The sequence below is a fragment of the Alexandromys fortis genome, unplaced genomic scaffold, assembly GCF_014885135.2.
Source record: "Alexandromys fortis isolate MF-2015 unplaced genomic scaffold, M_Fortis_MF-2015_v1.1 scaffold_89, whole genome shotgun sequence".
NCBI lineage: Eukaryota > Metazoa > Chordata > Mammalia > Rodentia > Cricetidae > Alexandromys > Alexandromys fortis.
Genome location: NW_026067973.1, coordinates 7,491,419 through 7,519,343, shown reverse-complemented (window position 1 = coordinate 7,519,343; position 27,925 = coordinate 7,491,419). Strand labels below are relative to the sequence as shown.

Here is a 27,925-nt window from a genome sequence, read left to right as displayed (position 1 = left end):
TCTTTCCAATTGTGCATAAACCCCATTCTTGTCTCTTTAGTATTTCACCTTATTTTTGTAAACTCTAAGATGTTATTAGTAAGGTCCAATATTCTTTATGTATTACTCAATGAAGAAGAAGCATTATTAAGTATGATGAGCTTGTATTTTTGAAGAAACATGGACCTTTAGATTTTAAACTGCAAAATAAAAATGTGTGTTGTGTTAAGATTGCAATGTTACTGCAACTTCAACAAAGCCTTGTTCATTACAGACACGTAAATGCTTCTTTCAACAGAACTTATAGTTTCAGTCAAAAGTTTGTGAGGATAATGAGACTGCTGGAAAGCTGGAGGACATAGCTTTAAGACACTGTACACTTAAGAGAAGCTCATAATTGTAAATGGTTCTTTTTAATAGGCTTCATTTTAGACAAGTTTAGATTCACCGAAAAACTGAAGAGCAAGGACAGCATGTACACACACACACACGCACGCACACACACACACACACACACACATACACACATTCTCCCCCACAGCCTCCCCTATTAGCAGAATATATATTACAAATTTATTGACAACCCATAATCACTTCAAGTTCTTAGTTTACATTATAATTCACCTCTGGTGTTCATTTAAGGGTTTATATAAATATAGAATGAAATTTACAGTACCACACTTTTAGAGTCCTAAAAATCCTCCACATCCCTTCATTTGCATCTACCTACCCCAAATTACCTCTCTATCTACTATCTCCATAGCTGTGATTTTTGCCAGAATATCATATGATGGGATACTGTATGGCAGGAACCAAGGACTATATAACCATTTTGGCTTTGCCTTTTTTAAATGTCTTTTCATTACTTGATAATTCATTTATTTTTAGTGCTGAATAACAGCCCATGTTCTGGAATACATCAAATTTTTAAAATTTACCTACTAAAGGACCCTTTAGTTGCCTCCAAGTTCAGGTAGTTGTAAATGAAGTGGCTATAAATATCAACGTGTGGGTTTTGGAGTGGACAGAAGCTTTCAATTCCTCCGAGTAAGTATCATAACAGCTTGACTGTTGGACTATATGGTAAGAATACATTTAGCTTTAGGAGCAAACAATGAAGCCCGGTTGTTTTCCAGAGTGGAAGTACTACTTTATATTCCCACCAGCAATTCACGCTATCCTACATCTTTGTCAGCATTTGACAGTGTGCTTTAGATTCTGGCCACTCTAGTTGAGTTCCTTCTTGTTGTAATTTTCAATTGTCTAAACATCTCTTTCCATCAGGATATCATCTTTGGTGAGGTCTCTGTTGAGAACATCAGCGAATTTACTAACTGGTTTATTGTCTTATGAGTTTTCAGAGTTTTCTTTTTATAATTTGGAAAACAATCCTTTGCCAAATTTGTTTCTTTACAAAATTTTCACCCATCCTGTTTCCTCTCTTCTCGTTCTCCTGAGAGGGTGGAGGATATGGTCTTCAGGTATTTCTCTCAGAGAACACAGTCCTATCATGAGTTTAGGTATTCTCTACCTTCCTGTAAGTGGGAACTTTCAATTTTGCCTTTCACTTAAATGAGAGAGGACTTTTTTTTCTTTTTTATTCTCTTGTCTTCCTCTTCTTCCTTCCTTCATTCCTTCATCCCTTCCTCCCTCCCTTCCATCCTCCTTTTTTCCTTTTTTTCTTTTTTACTTTAAGTGATGTATACTGGGTTACAAAAGGACACTTTCATATAAGTACATAATATACTTTGAACATATCCCCCATGCTGCCCTCTCCTTTCCCCTTCTCCTGTTCCACTTTGCTCCTTTATATAGATCTGTTTCTATTTCCATGTCATATATAAATACATGCATGATTTAAAATCCAAAAACTACAAATGAAAGAAAACATACAAATCCAGTTCTGGCAGGAATATAAACTAGTCCATTCACTGCTGAAGGAAGTGTGGAAGAGTCTTCCAAAACTAAAAATAGATCTTCCAATATGACCCAGCCATACCAACTCCTGGGTATTAGCTGAGCACCCCCAAGTCAGCACATCACAGAGATAACCGCACTATTGACAATAGCTAAATTATAGAACCAACCTAGTTGTCCAGGAAAATAGATAAAGTAAATGTGGCATCAAAATATAACGGGGTTTGCTTAACCTTAAAGAGGGGGTATCCTTTATGTCTGAGTCATGAAGGGTGGGGCCTCAAAGGAAGCAATTTGAGATAATGACAGTGCCCTAGGAGCCCAAATCAATAAGGTTTTACACCTTGCAGGACCTGGCTTGTCTGTTGGAAGCAGCCCATTCTCACTGCTCTACCTCCGACCTCCTCAGAGGATCCTGAGCTCACCGTCCTGCTCCAGCCAGGCCTCACCTTTCCCAGTTTCTCCACAAAGGCAGACTCTGCATAACCAGTCACTGCTTCTCCTTTTAATTTTCACCTCCCAGTCAATAAGAAATGGGAGGAATGCTAAGACTGTCTCCGTTTTAAAATAAATGCCAGCTCGCTGCCAGCAAGTTGCAAACCAAACAGAAGGCTCTCCTTCCACCAGCACCCCCAGGACAGAAAAGACCGTTCTGTCCCTCCAGAGTCTTTCAGAAAAACTAAAAGGTGTGTGAAGAATTGATGTTGTTCATCTTGGGTGACACCCGGAGAGACTAAACCAGTGTTGAATGGGGAAGTTTGACAGTTGTAGGTGAACTCTTCTTCATGATTTAATTGGTTTGATTGAAGTGAATTACCAGAAGTTCTGGTACCCTTGTACGCATTTATAAATATGAACTTAAAATACTATATCAAATGTTATTGTTTATTTCTATAATGGCCTATGCTAATTCTTCTTACGCTGAAACAACAAAATGGAATTTCCTAATGATTTATTGGTGACTTTGTCATGCAGATTAAAACACTCCCTATTACTCACCTTATGCAATAATAATCCCTATCAACGCCTTATAGGAAACCATGGTTGCCTTCCGTTCAATCCTCACTTCTTCCTGCATCCCTTCCCTCCAGTCTTTCCTCCTTTCCATTGTTCTTTTTGCCTAGAACGTTGGCTATTCACATCCATAAGTGATGATTTTCTTTCAAATAAGAGAAGTACATTTTTAAGTAGCCCCGCCAGACATTCGAAACATGCAGAAAATGGCAGAAATCAAAAGGTAGAGGGATCTGAGAGAGCCGGTGGGAGGACAGTCTGATGTAAGAAGGCTCCCTGCGCACTCACTCCTCAGTCAGCTGTGGATGATTCTGCTACCTGTCTCTTCTCTCCTCTGTCTACTGCGAGAGAAAGAAGCTTGCCTGAGTTGCGGTGTCTTGTTTTCTACACACTAATTATTTAAGCAGTACCTCATTTTGTGGAAGTATATTTTTTCCTCAAATATTGTCTTATAATCATAGGTCATTTTGTTCTACTTGCAAAGTCTCCTAATCCAAGGCCTGTGGTAAAGCTACCATCTGACTTCCTACCCACCTCAGACTCAAGGGTGGGTGTTGCTGCAGAATCAACCCCAATGTGTTGTACCTTGAAAGAGAAAGGTTAGCCTATGGCTGATTGTCCATCCCCACTGTTGGCTACAAAGTTGTCTCCTGGTCATAGGCACCCAGGACAAGACTGACTGAGACTCTATCTTGATTTTACAATTTCGTGATACTGAAGCTAACTAAAGAATATTGTGTCATCTGTTGTCCACTGATTAAAGCAGATAGGAGGGAGATTTTCCATGTCAGGCACTTGAAAACATCCCCCAGTAACAGGTGAATCATCACATTATCATGGCATTTTACAGATGGGGGACCTGAAGCTCAGAAACTAGCTCACTAGTTCATGAGCCCACGCTAGAGGGGAGCATCTTCTGACCTCCACGCTGAATTTTCCCTCCCTTCTGGAAGATGCAGAATTGACATTTCCTGGCTCTTTGGGTATCATTGCCATCAAAAGGAGTATCAAGTCCTTTAATTTTAATGTTAAAGCCTTGGATTTTCTTAGGCTTTGCTGAGCACACAGGGGTCATGCCGTTCTCTGGCTTACTGGTGGCTGCAAATGTAACTCTGGGTTATATAACCGAGTAGGCAGCTGTCTCGTTTAACTTCAGAGAGCTGAAAAGACTCCATGAGCACGCCCTCACCCTGCTCCTCCAGGCATGGAGCTCCCATCGCAGCTGCTATTTTTAATAGTTCTCATTAATCGAGGTGCTTATGTGTCAGGAACTGTGCTAAGTGCTTTCCTTTTACAATCTCACGTAAGGTGGGAAAGCCTGCGTGCCCCTTTGAGCAGATGTGGCTGTAACCCAAAGCACTACAGAAAGCGAGGGATTAACGGCTCTTCTTTCTCATCACCAAACCTCTGCTTCAGACCCTGTGTTTTCTTGCTTCTCCCAGCGATGGGCAGGACAACCCTCTATCCCGCACAACTGCATGGAAGAGCTCCATTCAGGTTCACTCCTGGAGAGAACAGGGCCTCTGTAACATAAAAATAAAGTCTTCTATGGACAGACTACTTTTAGCAGGTGTGGGGTGGGATGTTGCGGGAAGGGGTTCAATGTAGGCATATTCAGAGGAGACCTAGAGTGGAGATGCTATGGGATGGAAATAGAAAAGGGATCATTCCTTGTGTTTATATTTTAACAAAGCATGGCCACCATAGCACACTGGGTGTCACGCGTGGCAGTAATTTATTGTCTCACAGCATGGGGGCTAGAACTTCAAGGTCAAAGTGTCAAAAGCTAGTTGTATCTAAGAGGGAAAAACCTGCTCCAGTGGTTTTTTTTTTTTATTATTTTATTTTATTTTCGAGACAGGGTTTCTCCGTAGCTACCTGCTCCAGTGTTTACCCCACCCTCTGCTTCTGATAACCCTGGACTTCCAAGGCATGTAAATGTTAATCTCACTGTCTCTTAATATTCCCTTAGTCTGTGTTTAAATGTCTCTCTTTTATAAGAACCTCAGTGGTAATGGATCTAGGGCTTGTACTTATATGACCTCATCTTACCTAATCACATCTACAATCATCTTTTAAAATATTTATTTCTATTTCATGCACACACGTCTATATATGCACATATATGTGTGGATATGTGCATGTGAGGTTCCCTGGGAGTCTAAAAGAAAGAGGCAGATGCTTGGGAGCTGGAACTATAGGCTTTGAGAAGCACCTGGGGTGGGGTCTGGGACTGGACCTTGGGTACACGGAGGCATCTCTCTAGCCCATAATCACACCTTTATTTCCAAATAAGGAGACCTTCTAGAATATTGGAGGTTCCAAATTCAACACATAGACTTTAGTGAGGTCAATTCAGCCCTCAAGAAAGCATTGGCATACCACTCTTATCAGTGGACCTGGGTGCTGTACTGCTTCTCCTGAGGCTCCCTGGAGTGGAGGTGAGCCAGCCCCAACAGAAAGGGATAGCTGAGGTGAGCTCAGGAAAAGGAGCAGATTCAGACCATAGGAAGGCAGCCCTGGAACTGGAGATTGGTCTCTGGCTCTCCAGCTTTGGAAGCAGGACAGGGCACTGGCAACCATACAGTCCTGAGAGTTTGACAACTGTGTCTTTTCAGAACGGAAAAGGCTTCCTAAAAGCTGTTCCATCCTACTCCATAGGGCTCTGGCTCTGTCCTAGTTAGGGTTATTATTGCTGGGGTTAAACACCACAACTGAAAACAGCTTTGGCAAGGAAAGGGGCTTATTTGGCTTACGCTCCTACATCATTATACATCATCAAGGGAAGACAAGACAGGAACTCATACAGGGCAGGAACCTGGTGGCAGGATCTGATGCAGAGGCCAGGGAGGGGTGCCGTTTACTCTCTTGCCCCCATGGCTTGTTAGTTCTGCTTTCTTATAGAACCCAGGACCAGCAGGCCAGGGATATCACTACCCACAATTAGTCAATTACTAATTAAGAAAATATCCTACAGGCTTGCCTATAACCCAAACTTATGGAGAAATTTTCTTAATTGAGATTCCCTCCTCTCAGATGACTTTAGTTTGGGTCAAATTGACATAAAACTAGCCAGCAAAATCTCCCTCTCTCTTTCTCTTTTCTTTGCTTCCTGAGGCCACTCTGGAGCACAAAACTTTCACTCATTCACTCATAAATTATTCCCTGAGGCTGTTTTCTACAGGAACTAAGGTTGCACTGCGTGCAATGCAGAAGAGAAGATCCTTCTAATCTAGAATACTTCCTTCTGCCTTTTAAAAGCATTTTCTGTCTTTTAGAGGACCCCTTACATACCTTAGGGATAAGATATCACTCCTCAAATAACTGCTTTTACATTTTAATTTAAATCATTCAAGGTCAGAAATTTGAAGATAAAATATTTAGGCAACAAATTAGCATTTATGGAGGTTTTTTTTTGTTTCTTATTACTGAATACTTTTCTCTGCTCAAAAATTCTTCTTGACTCAAAAGATTTTGTAGAGAACTGGTGCATAGCCAAGCATTTGCAGTCATTTCCTTTAACAGCCTATTTTCACAGAAATGCAATGTGTGCCTACCTTTCATGCCCCTAAACTGAGGCCAATCCTCCATTGTTCTGGTGTATAGGGGTTGAGGTGTTGAGCAGAGGTGATGGCAGACTTAAACACCGACTGGACCTCTGGGATCATCCTGCAGAGTATGGGGTAGGTAAAGTAGACCTGTAAGGTTGGTCTTACAGGAGCTTTCCGCTACAACCGTTCTACGACTCTTGATTCTTATGATTGTAAATTTAGTCAAATTGCTGGCCCATTGAATGAGGACAGACAATCATTCCTACTCTATGTGTAATTAGATTTCCTACTCACAGTTCTGTGGAGACGGGAATGGATGATTAAGGGCAGCAGGGCGATTCTGATCATCTAATGTGGTATCAGCAAGACAGCTTAACCAGAGGGAGTCCTTGTCATGGAGATGAAGTGTCTCTGAATACAGAGTACAGAACTGACTGCTTGGAATAATGACAAACGAGAGTCACAAGCCAGATCTCAGAGGAGTTATAACTCGAGAGGGCCAATTCAGCCCGGGAGCTTTGCCAGGAGCGTGCAGGAGCTGAAAGAACAGACCTCAAGTTACCACAACACTGGAGGACATGAGGGAACCCTGCACAAGGCAGCCAAGGTGGTTCTCTGACAGACCATAGTTTCTGAAAATAACATCTGTTTATGTTAAGCTCTTACCCTGTGTGCTGTCTGCCCAATTTTCTTTTCTCACCTCCCCGTCTTATCAGTTCTCTTAACAAGGGCCCATCATCTACTGATGAAATAAAGAAACCAAAGTCACCATATGAATCTGATTTGTACTACAAATTTGATGAGCATTAAACACGAGTAATCCTACCACAGACAGAAAGACAGACCAACAGATGAGGGGTGGGTGGGTGGATGGGTGATAGATGATAATGATAGTGAAAACAGACAGATATAGACAAATAATACAGAGATATGCAGATAGATGTACAGATAGATGACCTATATAAATAGATGGTCGATAGATGCATAGATGGTAGATATATTATAGATAGATGGTAAGTATATGATATAGACAGATCATATATAGATGATAAATAGATATACAGATAACAGACATAGATGGATGGATGGATGGATAGATAGATAGATAAATGGATAGATAGATGATGGATGGATAGATAGATAGATAGATAGATAGATAGATAGATAGATAGACAGACAATAGACAAAACTATAGAAGGTGCTCTGCACAAACGGAGGTGAACCCTGTGACCCATCCCTCTTGTCACCCCTATTCCCCACTATCTCAGCACTCCTGAAAGGGTGATTTAAAAATACGGGTATTAGGGTTTCACAGCTACGTGGCTCCTGCTGGTATCAATCTTAGCTTTTTTTCTTACTCGCTGTGCAGCCACAGGCTTGCCACTCAACTTCTGATGGAATTATTGTGAGGTTTAAATCAGAAAACGGACACAGGTACAGAACAAAGAGAGGCGTGTGCTCGCAGAGGTGATCCATAAATGAGGTAGGACGGCAGCACCATGCTGGGAAACATGGGAAGTGTCACGGTCAGTGCTTCTGTAAATTACATTTCATTACCCCTGGGGACCCTACTACCTCCTAACTGATAGAGCCAAATAGCTCAAACTGTAGGGAAATAACCTCCTTGTCTTCACTAAACATGGTATTCGATTCTCAAGAAACATTTTTCCTTTAAATCCTTTTTTTAAATCATCACCACCACCACCCAAAACAACTTGAGCTCTTCTCCGCTGAATTTGCAATTGGCAAACGTCCCTATGTAATACAAGGGAATGGCCAGACTGGAAAATGACTTCCCTGTCACATTGCTCCACGCTCCATTGCCTCACAGCGGCGAATGAAGTGATCATCTTGAATACCACCACCAAAACTTAATTCGCACCTTGGCAGAACTGTTTCCACACCTCCATTCACAAAATTTCTCAAGAGCTACTTAGCCTACCAGCAAACATTTCTTACCGCTTAGGCTCTCTAGGGGACTACGTCTCTTAGGTTTCTCAGCTGCATTTTAAAGGAGGTCATTAGGACTCAAGGGAGTTGCGTACCGCCAGGAAGATAATAGTTTTGACCTGCCTTGCCCACCAATAAATAGCCTAATTTATTCAAAGCAATCACTCATATTGCATAGAATGATTTATAATATCAGTGTCTCAGAACTTTTTAAGTTTTTAATGGCAAAGGCCACATTTAAGAAAGGAAGATAATGCAAAATATTGTTAGTTGTTATTACTCGGATTGTATTGAAAGTCATTAACCATGCACAATTTCTTCAAAACATTGCTAGTTAATATCTATAAGGAACCTGGGGGTAAACCCATGTATTTCAGGGACTTTTGCAGCCTCTACAGTTTAGATGTAATTTATTATGACAGAACTAGTTTCCTTCCTTGACCACTACATACCTTTCTGGATCCACCTACTGGAAGCGCAGCAGTGAGGGACCTAGCATGCACATGGGACACGAGAAGAGACGTGTGTAAGAGTGACAAGGCTCTGTTGTGCCCCCCCCCCTTGCTCAGCATCACACTGCGCAGAGAGCCTGGGAACCCATTTTAAGTTACCAGCTGATATCTTCCTTGTTCTGAGTTTGGATACTGAAAGCTGTGGCCGGACAAAGTTAGAGCACAGTCACCCATTAATTACTCTTGGTTACCATAGTTCCCAGCACAGAGGAGGCTTTAAAACATGTGCCAACTGAACAGACAGCTTCACAGTGTAGCAAATGCCCACTGACTGGCACACAGAAGAGTCATTCCACTTCCTTCCCTATTTAGACTATTCCCCTCTTCTTGTCCACTTGTCCACAGTACCCTCGTTATAGACTCTGATAATCTTAATTGCCAACTTGTGACTTAGAAGGACTTAAGAGATGCAGAGGCAGAGTGGTTAGTTGTGGAACTAACCACTGGACAGAGCTGCCTGATCCTGTTAAAGCGTGGGAGGAGTGACGATCTGAGCAAAGGGGTCAAGACCGGGATGGGGAAACCCATAGAAAAAGCTGACCCAAACTAGTGTGAGCTCGCTGACTCCAGACAGACAACCAGGAAACCTGAAAAAGACCAAGTTAGCCCCCAATGAAAGTAGGTGACAGTGGGTGGCTTGGATAGTTGGTGGGGCCACTGGCAGTGGGACCAGGAGCAATCCCCAATGAATGATCTGGCCTTTTGGAACCCATTTCCTATGAAGAGAAACCTTGCTCATCTTAGACAGGAGCTGGGAAGTCCTTAGTCCTGCCTCAATGTGGTGATGTGACAGAATTCGTTGACTTCTCATGAAAGGTCTTACCCTCTCGGAGGAGCAGATGGAGAAGTGGGGTAAGGGGAAGGTTGGGGTAGCAGGAAGGGAGGGAGGAAGAACTGGGATTACTATGTAAAAAAACTAAAATTAAATTAAATAAAAGATAGGTTTCAGGGCATGCCTGGGATTATCTTGGGTTAACTGAGATAGAAGACCTCTCACTAAGGATGGTATCATTCCCTGGGCTGGGATCATGGATTGTATAAAAAGAAGAACATGAATGGAGAACAAGCATTCATCTTTCTTTGTTTCTTGGCTAGAGACACAATACAACCAGCTGCTTCTAGCTCCTGTGACTGGGACTCACTTCCCATGATGGGCTATAACTTGGATTTGTGACCCCCCCAAAAAAAAACTGTCTTTAAACTGCTTTTGTAAGGGTTTTTTACTTAAAGTTTTTTCATTTTACATACCAACCCCAGTTCCCCCTCCTTCCCTTTCTCCTATCCCCCTCCTCTGTTTCATCCCCTCTCCCCCACCCCCACATTCACCCCTCTGCGGGGTGGGGGGGGTAAGGCCTCCCTTGGGGAGTCAACAAAGTCTGGCATTCCAAGCTGAGGAAGGACCAAGTCCCTCCTCCCTGTATCAAGGCTGAGCAAGTATCCCACCATAGGGAATGGGCTCTAAAAACTGAGTTCATGCATCCAGGATAAGTCCTGGTTTCACTGCCAGGACCCACTGCCCAATAGATCAAGCCACATAAGTCGCCTACATTCAGAGTGCCTAGCTCAGTCCCATGCAGCTTCCCCAGCTGTCAGAGTCCTTGAACTCCCACTAGCTTGGGGTCAGCTGTCTCTGTGTTTTTCTCAGTTATAATCTTGACCCCCCCCCCACCCATAAGGGTATTTTTTTTTTATTTTTTGGTTTTTGAGACAGGGTTTCTCTGTGGTTTTGGAGCCTGTCCTGGAACTAACTCTTGTACACCAGGCTGGTCTCGAACTCACAGAGATCCGCCTGCCTCTGCCTCCCAAGTGCTGGGATCAAAGGCGTGCGCCACCACCGCCCGGCCATAAGGGTATTTTTATTACAGCAATATGAAATTTAACTAAGGCACTTTCTAGCCTCCTAAAGTGATCTGATCTGCTTCATATCTGTATTAAAACACTGTTTTCAGTTCTGTTACCCATGACTGCAGTTGCAGGGCTGAATGCAGACCAATAATCAACAAGTATTTACCACCAAACTCACTTACTAGAATAGAGTATTTACTGCATTTTCAACTTGCAGTGAGGGATAAACTGAACCTGTAGACAATTCTCACTCCTGCAGGACATGCCCTCCAGGGCACAAAGCAGAGAACGTGGCTCATTGCTGCAGGGGCAACAGCTGAGATACTGGGGCTCTAATGAGCAGATCAAGGTGAAGCTTGGTCAGAGCGCCCACGTTGTCAATAATTTTAAGATCTACTTGAGCTCTGCTGGAGGCCCTCTTCCCATCACTCGTCAAATTTGTTAGACATGGCCACCAGCTGCTTTGAAATCAATTTCCCATTCCACGCCACTCTCTGTGTTATGCAACCGGGAGTGAGGAAGACACAGTGCAAACAGCCCACTTCTCTCTGCTCTTCAAAGGGAAACAACATCCATCACAATAAAATAACAGGCACTGGGTCAGTGTGTGCTGCTCCGTCTGAAATATATAGAGCAGAACAAAAGCAGAAGAGGCAGTGTGGGAGGAATGAGCGCCACACGTCCCCCCTATGCTTTAGATATGCAGTGTCCCCAAAGGCTGGGACGAGGGAAGAGGGAGTGTTTAGGTACTATTTCAATGACACTTCATTTTGTCCCTGGTACCTGTCCAAACCCTGCTCCAGTTGACGATAAGAAATAAGTTATGGCCTGAAGCATGTTCAGACTCGGACACTATATATCTACTTGCTTTCTTTTATCTGTAATTTGAAAAAAAAAATCAGATTGAAAAACTTACAAAAACCAGAGGAAATTTCAGCACGGCTCTACTTGGGAATCTAAATGGCTATTTATCTAACCCACAAAGTCTTTTACCATAGGAAAAAGGTCAATTTTCAAGTAGCTAGAAGCCTATACCTGACCTGACTCTGGTAAAGAAGTAACAAATGATTTTTATTATATATAAATATGTAATATTGTCCCAATGTCTTTTTTCTTGGAAATAAATATATTCACATATATGCATATATGTATATACATGTGCATATAAGCATATATGTATATATGTGCATATATACATATGTATATCTACACATATAAAAGTATGTATATATGTATAAACACACATAATAATAGCTTACCCAAAAAGCTTCCCTGACACATGTATTGTCCAATGAAAATGAAAGAAAATGATAAATATTGAGTTTTCTTTTCTAATGAGTCTAACATTTTCAACTCCCCAAATAGAAATTCCATACATTATGCCTTCATAACAGCATTGACATTTCTTTTGTCTTCGAAGGAGGCTTTCGGAAAACACTTGCTCCCTGGAGTCTGGTGGAATGCTGACCAGACTTGTTCATAAATTCCTTACAAGCTGCCTACAGGTATACTCGTGGACGAGTATACCTTGTTCATCATTATATTACCAACCCCAGGTGGGATGCTTACCACCAAGTGGGTGTCAGCAATAAAATGAATGATTCCTACATTTTTGTCCATGCTCCTCCACTGCCCAGAAAAACCTCCTTAATCTTCCGAGCTGCCATTTCCTAACTTAGTGAAAATGTCTGAAAAGTCATTCAAGGCATAATCTTACTTTCACTAGTTAGATATTTATATTATTAATCCATACAGGACTCATGCTCGCTAATTTAGCTCCATTTCCTGCCAAACACTGATCTCTAATTGCCTTTCCCCAAGTCTGTTGCAAGTCCTCTGCTGAGAAAGCCTTTGTGCCCCCGTTGGACCTAACCATATCAAACACTGCAGATCCATCATGACTAGTGACAACTTGGAAGGCAAAAGACACAAAACCTTCAAACAGAATAGATGAACAGTGGGATCCGGAGGTATTTGGGGCTAGAAACTCCTGAACAGGATCCTATCTCTCATCCTCTGTATGAATGACGTCTTTCCCACCAGATCTTCTAAATCCTTGTGTTTATGTAATTAAAAGCTAATCGCTATCAATACCTTCTGCCTCCGTGCAATATTTATGTGATTAATAAGTATTATGGGTTACAGCTGTATGTTCCCAGAAGCTCATATGTGGAAACCTTGGTCCTACGGAAGTATTCCGAGGTGACTCCAATAAGCAGGCTCTATATTTGTCAGTGGAGTAACTCACCAGTATATAGCTAAATGGACTTTTAGGAGACAGTACCTCATTGGATGGAGTATGTCCCTGGGGACATGACTTTGAAAGGACGTGTCTCTAGGCTGGTCCTCTCTCTATCCCTCCCACTCTCTACTTTTTCGTTGCCAGAGGTGAGCAGTTCATCACATCACCTCTGCCTCATTGTCATGCTTGACTTCAGGCCCAGAGAAATAAACCATGGTGTCATGATTGAAACCTCTGAGATCATGAGCCAAAATAAACTTTTTTATTGATATTTTTCAAGCATTTTGACACCATGACAAAAAGTGACTAACGTGGTGGGAGAAGCCATCTGTCTAATGTGTCTACCAGGGTGCTGCGGGACGCAGGGGAGGACTGTGTTTAGTTTATTAAACATGAGAATTCAATTTCAAGTGTTTAAGAAAACAGCCAAACTCAGAAAATACACTTCCATCTATGGAAAAGTACTGTTTTCTGTGTATAATTACAAGTGCTTGATTATCTACAAGAAAATGGAATGATCCTAATCGTTGTTGAAATCTCTTAGATCCCCACCAAGGAATCAAAGCAAGATGGGTAGGCTTGTTTTAGGGCAGAGTCTAGGGGAGTTGACTCAGCATGTATTATCCCTAAAGGAGCATGGAAAAGGCTTGTGTTTAGAGAGCTGGCTCAGAAAGTAGTCCCAAGTGGCATGAATAAAACCAAGGAAGAATAGAAAAGAGAGAGAACAATGTTGACCTGGTCACATCATCCCCCATCCTGTGGGACCTTCCAAAAAATCAGCAATCACCTAAGAAATGAAAGAATGGTGTCAGTTGCTGACCAACTCCTATCCCATGCCTCCCTATACTTCTGAGGGATCCTCTAGGACAAAAGCACCGAGCGGAGGGACCAAGTTGCTATCAGGTGTGGCCGAAACAAAGCCTGTCCAGAAGTGGCTTCATGTCAGAATGAAAGCACAGGAGGGTTGAGACAAGATGAAGCCATTCACTAAGACCCCTGTCCTTGGGAACAGTCTCCTTGCTCCTAACTCACCCAGGAGCTGGGAAGGTCTGGGATGGTGCAGAAAGACCTGGTCTTTGACATGCAAGACACACCTTAAGCTATGGAAGGTTTCTAGTCAGGGATGACTCACACATAGACCCTGTCCAGTGTTTTAATAATTCAGTTTGCTCTACCAAGCCTTTCCTCTTACTTCGGAATCAGCTCAGTTTAGAGAGGAGGTGACTCAGCATCGCTCACTAGGAACCTGGCTCCCATGAGACACTGACACAGTTTGCTGTAACATCTCCTTGGAAACCACCCCTGTGTCTGAATACCGGAGCATCTTGGCACTCTGGGTACATCAGAGAGAGGTTCTAACAAGGATAACACATGACAGAAATCAATGTGCTCACTTCAGGTAGCATTATACACAAGATGGTTATTAGAAGTTTGCTTTTTATTGATTTTTCTCCCTTATATTCACTATGCTGCCCGCACGAGTGTGTCCTTCATCTATTCAAAATTAATTTTAAAAAAATCCATGTTGTGTTGTAACACTAGGGAATCACATGATGACTTTATAATCAATAAGAGTAAAAGCGAAGCAGATTCATCTTCCAGGCCAATAACTTCAGAAAATTAACATTGTCGAGCAATATTTAGATTCTTCTTATATTTTTTAAAATTTCTTTTAAATGAAATAGAATTACAGCACTCTCCCCTATCCTCTTTCTTATTCCAGCTCCTTCCAACTGTCCTCAATTGAACCCATACACCCTCGATCATGATAATTGCTTCTTTTCCTTCATTGTTGTTACATATATTTTATGTTTACAAGTAAAATGAGTCTGATACGGTTTTAAGGCTGACTATCCATTTGGCAGAATCAGTGAGAGGGCTCATCCCTAGAAGAGCTAGTTCTTCTTTTCCCAGTAGGCATAGCTGTCTGCAGTTCTTTGTCTAGGGGGCGGGACCCTGTGATTTCTTTACACTCAAGCATGTAAAATGTCTGTTGATAGCCACTATTCCAGTCTTATATATGCAGCTATTTCTAGGAGAGACTATTTCCCAGCAGACTTCCTGATTTCTTGGTTCTTACAATCTTCTTCAGTGTTCTCTGTTCACGGATATAGGATCTGTGATATAGATGTGTCCATTAGGGCTCCCCACAATCTGTTGATTGCTGCCTTGTGTCCAGTTGTGGTTTTCTGTGATGTTCTCCATCTGCTGTAAAAAGAGGCTGTTTTGATGAGGAGTAGTAGCTACACTTGCCTGTGGTGTAAGGATAGAATTTAAACTGTAGTAAGGAATTATGTTGGTCTAGAAAAGTTATAGTAATAGATTCTTCCCTAAGGTCCATGACCCCACTAGTCCTGAGAAGGGGACGAGTTTTCCAGGACCAGCATGGTTTCCCTACTGTTGAGTAGGTCTAAAGTCCAAATAGACAGCTGATGGTTGCCATTGAGGTGTGGGTGGCATCTATGGCATGTTAATCATATCTTGCCATGTTGGTAACTGTTGTGGTTCATAGGTGTTGCATCTACATAGGGCTGCTGCATTGCTTCCATCCCATAACAGCTTGCATGGTATTTTCTGGAACCATGGAAATTAGATCAAAGAAAAGAGACTTTCAGGGCTAACCCAGGATTCAACTGAGTCCTGTATCCTGAGAGTATCTTCAGCAATAGTGGCTCGTTCTCAACCTCTTAGAGGCAACCAAGGGCTACACACTTGAACTGCCCTGACCAACTGTTCAAAAGGAGATTTCTTGTGCTTGGTACTCAAGTACCGGGGGTCTAGTTAGCCTGTGGTTCCCGTGAGGAACATGGTCAGCCCAGCTGGCTTAACTTTCATATATAAATGGAATGTTTATAGATATTTATATATAATAGATATATAGAGAATATAGACAGATATGAATTAATTATATGAATTATAAGTATAATTGTAGGTAAATATGAGTAAATAATGTGATTCCTTGAAATTTTATCAAACAACTTTGCTGTTATTTATCTCTCCCCCTTCCTGATTCTTCTGTCTATAAATCTAATATATGACCCAGTTATACCACTCCTTGGCATATGTCCAAAGTACTTAACATCCTACTCCACAGAACTTTCTCAGCCAAATTCATCAACAGCCTATTCATAATAACCAGGAAATGGAAATGACCTAAATGTCTTCCATCAGATGAATGAATAATGACACTGTAGTAATACACACATTGTATAAAGAAAAATGAAATTTCCAGGTAAATGGGCAGGCCTAGAAAAGACAATATTGCACGAGATAACCCAGACCCAGAAAGGCAAACGCCATATGTTCTCACTCACTTGGGCTTCCTTGCTCCAAGTCCTCAGAAGGGAGGTACACAACATATCATAAATCCATAAGGAGTTCCCACTTCTTAATCATTAAAGAGAAGGCAAGTATGCTCTGAGTACAGAATATTCAAATGTTATGAACGCCAACACCCTCAGCTGCTTACATCACCCAAATTTAAGACAATCATACTTTGATGAAAAATAATGATGGTTGTTACTCAAAGCCATTTCTAGTCAGTAGGAGGATAATTCTTTCTCAGTATCACTCGGAATACTATCCTGTGAAAACACTCCACCAGAATTGTTCTCAAGCTTCCCAGACTCTCAGCCACATACTCTTCCTTCAGGGCAGACGATCCCTGGTCCTTGACATATTAGAGCTGACTGACTCTTGGCTAAGATCTGATTCTTCAACTTTTCCTTTGATTTTCTGTGTTGCCCATGATTTTCCAAGACTTCTGTTTCTATTGCTGACATCCTCAGGAATAAGTAAGTTCTATTTACTTCCTGATTCATCAATAATTCTTTAAGCAAAAAAAAATGAAACTATTGGGAATGCAATGATTGGAAAACCCATGTGGTCAGCAGCTTTCTGAGAAGCCACCTGTTTCTTAAAACTGTGGTTAATCTGAGAGTCTGGAGGATGGAACAGTGATTGAGAGCAGGTACAGCTCTTGCAGAGGACCCCAGTGCAGTAGTTAGCCATGCCAGGTGGCCCACAACCACCCGTGACTGCAGCTTCAGAGGATCTGCTACCCTCTTCTGAATTTGGTCACCTGTTCTCTCTCTCTCTCTCTCTCTCTCTCTCTCTCTCTCTCTCTCTCTCTCTCTCTCTCTCTTTCTCTCTCTCTCTCTCTCTCGTTCTCTCTCGCTCTCTCTCTCTCTCACACACACACAATTAAAAATAAAAATAAATCTTAAAAATATAAATGGCACATAACAACATTAAAAATTATTATCTGATTTGAAATTTAGTTTTAGCTTTTCTGTTGGTTGGTTGGTTGGTTGGTTGGTTGGTTGGCTTTTTGAGACAGGATTTCACTGTGTAGATTTGGAGCCAGTCATGGAACTTCCTCTGTAGATCAGGTTGGCCTCGAACTCTCCTACCTGCCTCAGCCTCCCGAGTGCTGGGATTAAAGTAGTGTGCCACCACCTTCTGCCCAGTTTTAGTTTTAAATAATGCATGCGAGTGTGTAGGGTCGGGGTGGGATTTTGTGTGGGTGTGGTTTTGTTGGGATGTTTTGTGTGTGGTGTAGGTACAGGGGGTCAAGGGTGTGGGGAGTTGCAAAAGATACTTTTTGCAGCATTGCTGTAATATATACTGCTGCAGATACTCCAGGCACTGAGCTAAGTATTATGGTAAGCTATTTTAATTATCGTAATAACTACTGATCTTCACAAGGGGAACACCCAGGTTTACATGCTAAGTGACTTGATTAATGGTGTTTTTTTTTTTTTTTGCAATTTCTGCAGATTGTTTAACTCTAGTTCTCTCACATTCCAAAAAAGTGTCCATACTCTTTATGTCTTTACACACACACACACACACACACACACACACACACACACGCTCACCAAAGAACTTCAAATAGGGACAAGTGCAAAAAGCAGCCACTTTCAGAAGAGCAAGTTTTTACATCTCTGTACAGTTTGGTTTAACTAAATGAAAACACATTTTGCCTGGAATCTTTGCCCTTTACTTTTAAGAATCGACATAACGTACGAGGAATGCAGCCCACAGATTTCCAAGCTGTTTACCTTAACATCAAAATATCACATGCCAGAAAATGCTGAGAGTCTGAGATGTCACAGTCTTTTAAATCCCCACCCCTCGCCCCACCCCACACTACTTCCCGCTAAAGAGTGAAATTCAAGTGTCAAACATGAGTTTGTTGTAGAACTTTCGCATGATTGGAGAGAAACAGCTTGAAAAATATGGGGTGTTGTTGGTACGTCTTTACCAACTACATGTATGCATCTGGAACACCAGGGCTCCAGTGAGCTAGGCTGGGCTTGGCCCTTTCCTTGACCTTCTCCCCTTATATCCCCTCTCCTTCCCATTGGCGATAACATTTACAGGTTCAAATCCATGTCTGAAAAGGAATTCAAAAGAGCTTACCATCTTCAATGTTAAAAGCATGATTATTTGCTTCATAAATCAAAGTACCCAGAGTTCTGAGGATACCCTGACAGTCAATAAAGATGTGTCCTGGTTACTCCCAGCTCCTTGTCTATGAGCTACAGTGAAGACAAAGAGGACACATGACAAGAGTGAATGCCCACTGCGAGAGTATCCAGACTGGACTGGATCCAGGATTGTTGTTTTGGGGGCGCCCAGAGGAAGATTACTATACCTGATTTACTGGTGGGGGTAGGAAAGGAAGTCTTCCTAGAGGAAGTAGCACTTCCACGCAAAGAGTTAAAGAGCAAGTGGGGTTGTACTAGCTAAAGAAAAGGGGTGTAGGAGAGAGAGTTGGAAGGAAGCACTTCATGAGGAAGGGAGCTTGTTAATAAAAACCAAGGGATACGAGAGGGTGGAGTGGGATCTAAAACAAGGCAGACATTTCCCACAGAGGGCAGAGGTCTTCATTCTCCAACATAGATGCAAGGAATATGAATTTCAGATTACAAAGCATCTAGCACTAGCTCTGGCTGGCTGGCTGCAATTCACTAGTGTTTGGCAGAATCACTCAGACTGGCAGAAGGGCCGGCAGGCACTTTCTGCATGTGTTCCCATCCCCATAGTCAGCAAGGCCATGATACCATGATCATTGTTAGCTACAACTATCTATTCAAGGCTCCTGAGCCTTGCTGATTGGCCATGGTTTGCCTTTTGGTGTCATGCTTGACACACTTGGATATGTCTTTAGGTGAACAAAATGAACTTAAAATGTATTTTTAGAATGAGTGGGGAGTGTGAATCGGGATTGTGCGAAGAAGCAGCAGAGAAATGTATTGGCTTTCTTGCTTTTCTGGAAGAAATGTGTGTTCAGGGCTAGGAGAGAAGACCTGTCTTTCAAACCCTTGAGGGGGTAGGGTGGGTAAAAGAAAACCATTCTAAAGGTGGATGCAATGTAAGAACTATGTGTTGGCCATAGCGGGCATAAGGGAGTAGCTACAGGGGCTTCATGCCTTCGCCTCCCATTGTACGATGATGGGCTGCCTCCCAGAATCAGCCACACTGCTGCCCACCTGACAACTCACCTCTGTGGCAGCAAACAGTGGCTGGGGCATTTCCTCTGGACAGAGGAACTCACTGTGCCCACTCAAGTTCCATGCCCCACTTAATCACACAGCCAAACCAAACAGACCTACTGCCCCAACAGAAGATACTTTCAGATTAAAAGTCCAAAGCAAACATTTGCTCTTTTACATAAAAGAGGATTTTGTATGTTAGCCAAGTAGCCCAGCTTTCCCTTTAATGGAATTGAACTTCACTTTGACACACCCCCTCCCCAGTGTCACATAACACAGGACAAACAAGCAGGCAGATGAGTCCCAAGATGATATCTTTGAGCATCTGATATATACCAGGCACAAGCACTTTCATCTTCTCTGGCTTATTTGCTCCTCACCCTAACACCACAGGGTTACTCTCTACCCATTTTATGGAAGCAGCAGCCGAGAGACAGAGGAAATAAACCATTTGCTCTGCACGGCTTCTGGCGAGAAGCAGAAATGGCAGTTCCAGCACCATCGCCTTCTGGAACCCACACACATGTAATTACATCACACCATGAACAGAAGGGGAGTTTGGGGGGATCACATGCAACATCATCCTTGAGAGCTGACTTCTGATAAAAACTGCTGGATATGTCTGAGAAGTATCTTAGAGGAGAGAAAATAAAACTACTCTCTAATGAGTGAAATTCAGTTTTCAACAACACATTCCTTAAAACAAACTTTCAAAATGTAATCCTGGAAATCGTCCCAAATGATGTCCTCATTGTTCCAAGATATTTTTAATACAATAACATTGCATCAAACGTTGCATCTGAGACATTGACAGTTGGTAGATTTTAATGCCACAGAGATGTACTTAATGCGGCTGAATCCTTTCACATCAGCCAGTGGACAGGGCTGCAGGGGCTGCAGGGGCTGCAGGGGCTGCAGGGGCTGCAGGGGCTGCAGGGGCTGCAGGGGCTGTAGGGCAGAGGCCCTCCACTTGGAAGCAGGCCTGTGTCTGCATCCACCCTGACAAAACGTACTGCATTATGCTCGTGATAGGCGGCGTGAAGCATAGGTCAAAACATCTGGGCATCTGGGGAATTTGGTCCACTCCAGAACATAAGATAACCTGCTATTGAAATACGTTGGACAATCAACTCATTTAAAAAGCCAGGTAGAGGAGGAATGTGCGGGGAGGGATGACAAGCATAAAGACCTTTTAAAAAGCCAAAGGAAAACCTACTGTCCTTGACGCTTCTTAAAATATCTACAGATATATATTTTCAAATATATAGTACAAATTGAGCTACCCTACACTGGGGGAGACAATGTTTCTCCTGGATAACATAGGCTATCAAATTAAAAAGTCCAGTGTTTGTCAGTAGGGTCCCACAGAGCACTCAAATATTGTAGGGTATTTTGATTTCTCTTGCTTATCTTCTAGAACTTGTTGGTAAGACCCCACTGCTAAAGACACCACATATTGCACCGCCATTTTCAATGGCTGCAACACAGGAACAACCAAAGGATCCCCAGGAATGAGTGGCTAAAGAAATTATGATAAGTAAATAATGGAGTATCACACAGCCTGAACACAAAAGAAATCCTACCATTTGTAAAGACTTAAGTACCATTAGAGAGCACATGCTAAGTAAAATTAGCCAGACATTCAAAAGCTAATTCTTCAGAATTCAATGTGTAGAATGTAAATTCACAGAAACAGAGAGTGGAAGGAAGGCAAATGCCAGGAGTTATGGTTGGAAAAATGGGAATGTTGCTCAATGATTATGAACTTCAAGTTATAACTTTGACTAAGTTCTAGAAGCCTAAGATATAATATAATAACTATGGTTGATATGAATGTGCTATTCCAAGCACATAAATATGAAGACACCATTTGCTGCAGTCCTCCTGGTCCTCTGACTCTTAGACCCTCTCTGCCTCCTCTTCCATGATGCTTCCTGTGCCTTGGGTGTAGGGATGTGGTTACAGATGTCCCATTTATAGGTGGGCACTCCATGGTCACTTGTTTTCTGCACTTTGATCAACTCTGTGTCTCTGCAGTTATTCCTCCTGCAAAAAGAAACTTTGTGGACAAATGGTAAGAGATACGCTAACCTATGGGTAGAAGGATAAGTATCTAGGATCAGTGGGATACTGCATTAGCTTAGCAAAATGACAGCAGTCTGTTCCCCTCTAGGGTTGTTGGACTTTCCAGCATGGTTCTTTGCAAGCCTTACAGTGCCAACATGACTGCTCTCCTTTTGAATGGGCCTTAGGTCCATTCAGACAACTGTTAACTTTTAATGCATCCAACATGTTAATGCCATTGTTACCCCTTTGGATGTAACATATCCTGCCAAGTTATGCATTCAAGTTTATGGCTGAGTAGGAGCAGTGCAAACTTTTCTTCCCAAGCAGCCTACATGGCGCCTTCTGATGTTATGAGAGCTAGCCACCAGGAGGGAGGCTTTTGTGTTGAAATAGGAAGCGGCGGCGGGGCTGCGTCCCCAACACCCCGGCCGCTTGGCTAGCTCACGCCCAAAATAACAACACACAAACTGTATTCATTTAAGAACTGCTTGGCCCATGAACTCTAGCCCTTACAGGCTAATTCTCGCACCTGGACTAGCCCATTTCTAATGATGTGTGTAAGCACCCCAAGGTGTGCTTACCGGGAAGAGTCTAGCCTATGTCCATCTTCATCGCGTGTGCCTCAGAGAGCAGAGCTATCGCGTCTACCCGGAAGAGCTGAGCATGGCGTCTCTCCTGAAGCAGAGCAGAGTCTGACCTCACTTCCTCTTCCGCCCAGAATTCTATTCTGTTTACTCCTCCCATCTATGTTCTAAGCTGAGCCCAAGCAGTTGGTTTATTATAACTTAACCAATGAAATCAACAGATTGATATATGACACTCCCACATCACTTTTGGGTCAATATCAGCTAGATTTCTCCAAGTCCTTTATCAAAATGTATGGTGTCTTCAGCAATAGGATCCTACCTTAAATTTCTGGCAGATAACAGAGAGCAGTGGGAATAGCCTGTGTTACTTTGGGAGTTTCTCCAACCACCCTGACCAACAATCTTAAGGGAATTATCCCATACTGGGCATTTTTAAAAAGTGATATAGTCTATAGCTTTTGGGAAGAGCATTGCCTCCCCCATATAGAGTAATTCCAACTAAATATATGCACATATATTTAAGAAAGCTCATAAAATAGGCTTCCTTATGGCTTTTCCAAGCATCCTTGATGTTATTTACATGTACATAATGCTTCACCCTTCCATTCCTCTCTAAATAAATTTCTTGTCCTGTTTTGCCTTCCGCCTTCATAGCACCTCTATACTATCTCCCTTGCCACCGCTCTTTCTCCCCACCTCTCTCCAATGGACCCCTTTCTACTTCTATAGATAACGCTAAGTTAAGCCTCAATTATCCATACATATTTCAGTCCTTTGCTTTCTTTTGCATGCATAATTAATTAGTCCTCAAGCTTATTAAAATCTGAAAGATTATATTATATTGCATATAAGACAATATGTTATATATTATATTCATATAATATAATATGTTCTATATAATGTGTGTGCATATATGTATGCATATATTATATATATATGTATGTATGTATGTATACACACAGCTATCATTCCCCTGCAGTGTGCTGTGACTAAAAGAGCCACCATCATTAGTAAGCATACTCCTGGTATCTGGATCTCAGCCCCAAACTGGCTACACTTCCAGTAATGATTTGTTTGGGGTAATTTTGCTAATGAAGTGTGTTGTGTGATAGGTGTCTGACACCTCTGCAGGCAAATTCTAAACTCCTCTGGAAACTCTTTTGTGAAAGAGAAGCAGTGTTGAGGGAGGATTACCAAGGGGAATTTCGGAAGCTAGCCGCTCAATTAGGTAACTTTTCTTCTCCGAGGACCTGTAACTTGTGCTCACAGTTTCAGTATTTCTATGGACATGGCTCTCACACTCTGGCATTTTTAGAAGAAATTTAGCTCTGCCAGAGATCTGGGCTCAGTGACAACCACATTGGTCCCCTTGAAAAGCAAAAATATTCCCAGGAAAAGACAGGGGTCCCACCCTTAATCACACTGCCAGTCTCTTCTCAGAAGTAAGACTGCTAAATGGACAAGAAAACACAGCCCTTGTTCTCAGTGTAGAAGACAGAGAAAGAGGAAGAAAAGAGAGTGATTGGGGAGGAGGCTGGAGAGAAGGGTCTGACTGAAAATGTAGGCAAGGGTGAAGGAGGTGAGGAGAAATGAGCTAACATTGAGAGGCCAGCGACGGACTCAGTCTGTGGTTACTCCTGGCAGGTAACCGGTGGGTAGAGACAAGGAGACAAGGGCTCTCATCTTCTTCTCCCTTTGGCCATGAGAGTTCAACTTCTACCTCCATGACTTTCCAGCCCAGAGGTTCTGGGCATTTCACTTTGTTTCTATGAAGCTTGCTTTCATCTGTAAAATCAAGTTAATGATCCCTACCTCACAGTGCTGTTATCACATCCCAGCTGGAGTGGTGGACCATCGTAGAGGGTATACATGGTTATCACATCCCAGCTGGAGAGGTACACCATCCTAGAGGGTTTACATGATTGTCACATCCCAGCTGCAGTGGTGTACCATCCTATAGGTTATACATGGTTATCACATCCCAGCTGGAGTGGTACGCCATCCTAGAGGGTTTACATGATTATCACATCCCAGCTGGAGTGTTGGACCATCCTAGAGGTTATACATGGTTATCACATCCCAGCTGCAGTGGTGGACCATCCTAGAGGTTATACATGGTTATCACATTCCAGCCTCTTTGGTATACCATCCTGATGGAGTACATGGTTATCACAACCCAGTTGGAGTGTGCACCATCCTAGAGGGCGGAAATGGTCTTAAGATAGATTTCTGGGATATCTGTGGCTGAACTCTGGTTCTTCTATAATTTAGCTGTCTTATTGAAAGCCTGAGGTGAAAGCCACACCCCTGAGAGCCACCAATGGAGAGTCTAGATATCTAGTCTCACCAAATATAGCCAGACTGCACATGCCTGTATAGAAGGGGATATGATCGTCTGAGCAGCATATAACATGAACTGCCAAAATACAGTGTGAAAATTGATTGGCCTGACAAACTATGCTGCAGCCTATTGTACTGGCCTGTTGCTGGCACATAAACTTCTCAATAGGTTCGGTAGGGACAAGATCTATGAAGGTCAAGTGGAGGTGACTGGAGATGAATACAATGGGGAAAGCATTGCTGGTCAGCCTGGTTGTTATCATTTCCATCACCCAGCCCTTTGGCAAAATGTCTAGCCACCCCAAGCGCTGACACTTCTGGGTTCCAGGGCTGGGCATGTGCTATCAAGTGTTCAGGCAACTTACATAGTCACCCAGGCCCTCAAGCCCTATATGCAGCATGGTCATGTGATCTACACGTGAAGCAACTACATAAGCCCCTGTAAGCCCCTGTGCACACGCTCTAGGCAGCATTTAAAAACTGGACACGTCTGCTCCACGCTCTCTTCCTACACCAGCATCCCCGGGCCTGAACTCGTGTCTTTTTATCTCTCGATAAACTCTTAAAGTGGGTTTCCTTATGTGTCTCGTGATCTGTTCTCACACCCTGTAATTTCACTGGTGCCCTCACTTGCTACTTGGATGCAAGTCTTGCCGAACTACATACAACTTGCAGTATAATTGTGGGGACCCTGAAAGAAGCTGTGGATGGAGTCTTGTCTGTCCCTCCCAGTACCAAACAATTCCCTGAGTAGCAAATGATTCTGAAAACAAGGAGTTCATGGCAGAGGGACATTGGAAGCACAGCATGGGTCAGAATGTCGCAGACTACAAGTTACCTAATAGATGAAGATGAAAATGCTTGTACGAAATAGTTCTCTTGTTGAAGGAGCTGTGGGCTGCGTTTCTGCCTAGATCCGCATGGCTAGCTTTATACCCGAAATAATTACACAGAAACTATATTCTTTTAAACATTGCTTGGCCCATTAGTTCCAGCCTCTTATTGGCTAGGTCTTACATATTGATCTAACCCATTTATAATAATCTGTGTAGCCCATGAGGTGGCTTACCAGGGAAGATCTTAACCTGTGTCTGTGTTGGGTGGGAGAATCATGGCGACTGCCTGACTCGGCTTCTTTCTCCCAGCATTCTGTTCTGTCTACTCTGCCTACCTAATTTTCTGTCCTATCAGGCCAAGCAGTTTTCTTTATTAGTTAACCAATGAAAGCAACAGATAAGATACAAGACCCACCTCCATCATTCTCTCAGTATGTAAAGAACATTGTTATCTTCAGACACGATGGAAGAGATGCATGCAAAAACTCATGCTGACATCCGAGAGAATGTAGACTTTGAGGAGAAGCCCAAGAGAAAAGTGAAGATGTAGAAGCATAACCAAATGTCCCTTGACCAGAAGAAAGATAGGGTTGCTCAAAAGAAGGCATGCTTCCTCAAAGCTTGGGAATGACCGGTCTGCTGAGAGCTGAAGCAATTTTCTATGAAGTGTTTTTCATAAAGACAATAAACTCACTGGCTAAGCTAATATATCAATATATACGTATATAGATGCATATGTGTATATGTATATATATATATAGGCACACATGCCTATATATGCATATATGTATATATTATGTATGTTTCCTTTGAGTCAGTATGCCAAATTTTAATGTCAATCACAAATAAACAAAACCCTGGGCAAATACACATATGGATAGTTACTATATCATTAGTAACTTCAAAGACTCATAACTTTATATGTACCTTTATGGGAACTAGCCCATTACGGCATACTCATAGTGTGGAATACTATATAGTCATTTTAAAAGAACTAACACTACATGCTTTGTCTTAGAACGTTGCTTGAGATTTATATTAAATGAGCATAGTAATTTCAGAGGAACGTATGTAGCATTTGTTTTCTGGTGCTATAAAAAATTACTTGAGCCTGGGTAATTTTTAACTTTTTTTTTTACTTTAAAAGTGAATAAATCTTCACCTTTCCATTTTTCCCAAGAATTTGTTAAGGTCTCCCTAGGACTGTGCCAAGCCCTAGAGGGCTCATCATGAGAAACACAGATCCTGCTTCCTGTAGATTATTAAAAATTCTTTAAAAATTATCAAAAATTTATAGAAGAAAATAGTCCTAAAGAGGTGGCAGAAGAGAAGGAAAGTACTTGCTTGAGTTGTTTCAATAAACATTTATTACTTCAAGAATTATGATTATAATTTTTAAAAATGCATGCATTGCACTGATTATTTGCTTGTCTATTTTTTGTCAACTTGACCCAAATTACAGTCATCTGAGAAGGGGGACCCCTTGGCTGGGAAAATGATATAATCTGATTGGCCTGTACACAAGCCTTTAGGTAATTTTCTTGACTGATTATTGACATAGAAGGACCCACTTCACTGTGGTTGTGTGGATGGAGACATCCCTGGTCAGGTGGTCCTGGGGTAAATGAGAAAACAGGGAGCAAGCTGTGGAGAACAAGCCAGTAAGCAGTGCTCCTCCATGGCCTCTACTTCAGTGACTGCCTCCAGGTTCCTGCTTGGACTTCCTGGCCTGACTTCCCTATATTAGCATTAACTAATTGCAGCAAAAACTGTAAACATACAACAACTGCTGTATAAATAATGTAATTTTTATAATGGAATGTTGTAAAATTATTAAAGTCACATTTTTATAGTTTGCTGTGAATTGAGAAAACTATATTTTTATAGAAAGTACTTACTTATTTTTTTGCAATTTCTACTTCCATAAAATATGTATCTGCATTGATGTGTAGGAAAAAGCACTCAGGAGAAACATCAAGAACAGAACAAGTTTTCTGAAGATTATTTTACTTCTTGTGTGTTTTCCAAATGATGCTCAATAAACCACCCCTCTGTAAATGTGACCTCTGTGCCCTGCTCCAAGCCTAGATAATAGGGGCAGTTTGTCGAGCTTCCATCTCCTTCCCAATGATGAGGAAAAGACCAAGAGGCTGCAGGGATGGGACTTTGATACATTGGGAAGGAAGGCAGACTTAATTCTCTGGCAGAGGCCAGTCCAGGCTAGAAACAGGGAAACTCAAGCCTGTGCACTGGGAGGTGGATCTTCTGATATGGGAATCTGAACTTTAGAAGTGCAAGGGAGATTCTGAAATCGATCATCAAACTAAATGCTTCTCCAGGTGAGATCTATGGACCAGTTGGGATCTGTTTGGAGATTCAGAATCTCCAGTCTCACCCCAGGTCTACTAAAGTAGCTTGAGAAACAAATAAAAACTCGCTGATATTTAAAAAAAAGATCAGGACTCGAGAATTGTAAGATGTAAAATGATCTGTTGAAGGCCTCACAGCCACCTCAGTGGTAGAGACACAGGACCACTGGCCTAATGGTTTCTCACTATATCCTCAGCCCTTCACCACATCTGTCA

At 42.2% G+C, this 27,925-nt stretch overlaps 1 pseudogene; it reads left to right on the top strand.

The window, feature by feature from the left end:
• The window catches only part of LOC126509973 (60S ribosomal protein L5-like), a 32,858-nt pseudogene extending 6,887 nt beyond the window's left edge, over positions 1–25,971 (top strand).
• The last annotated feature ends 1,954 nt before the right edge of the window (positions 25,972–27,925 follow it).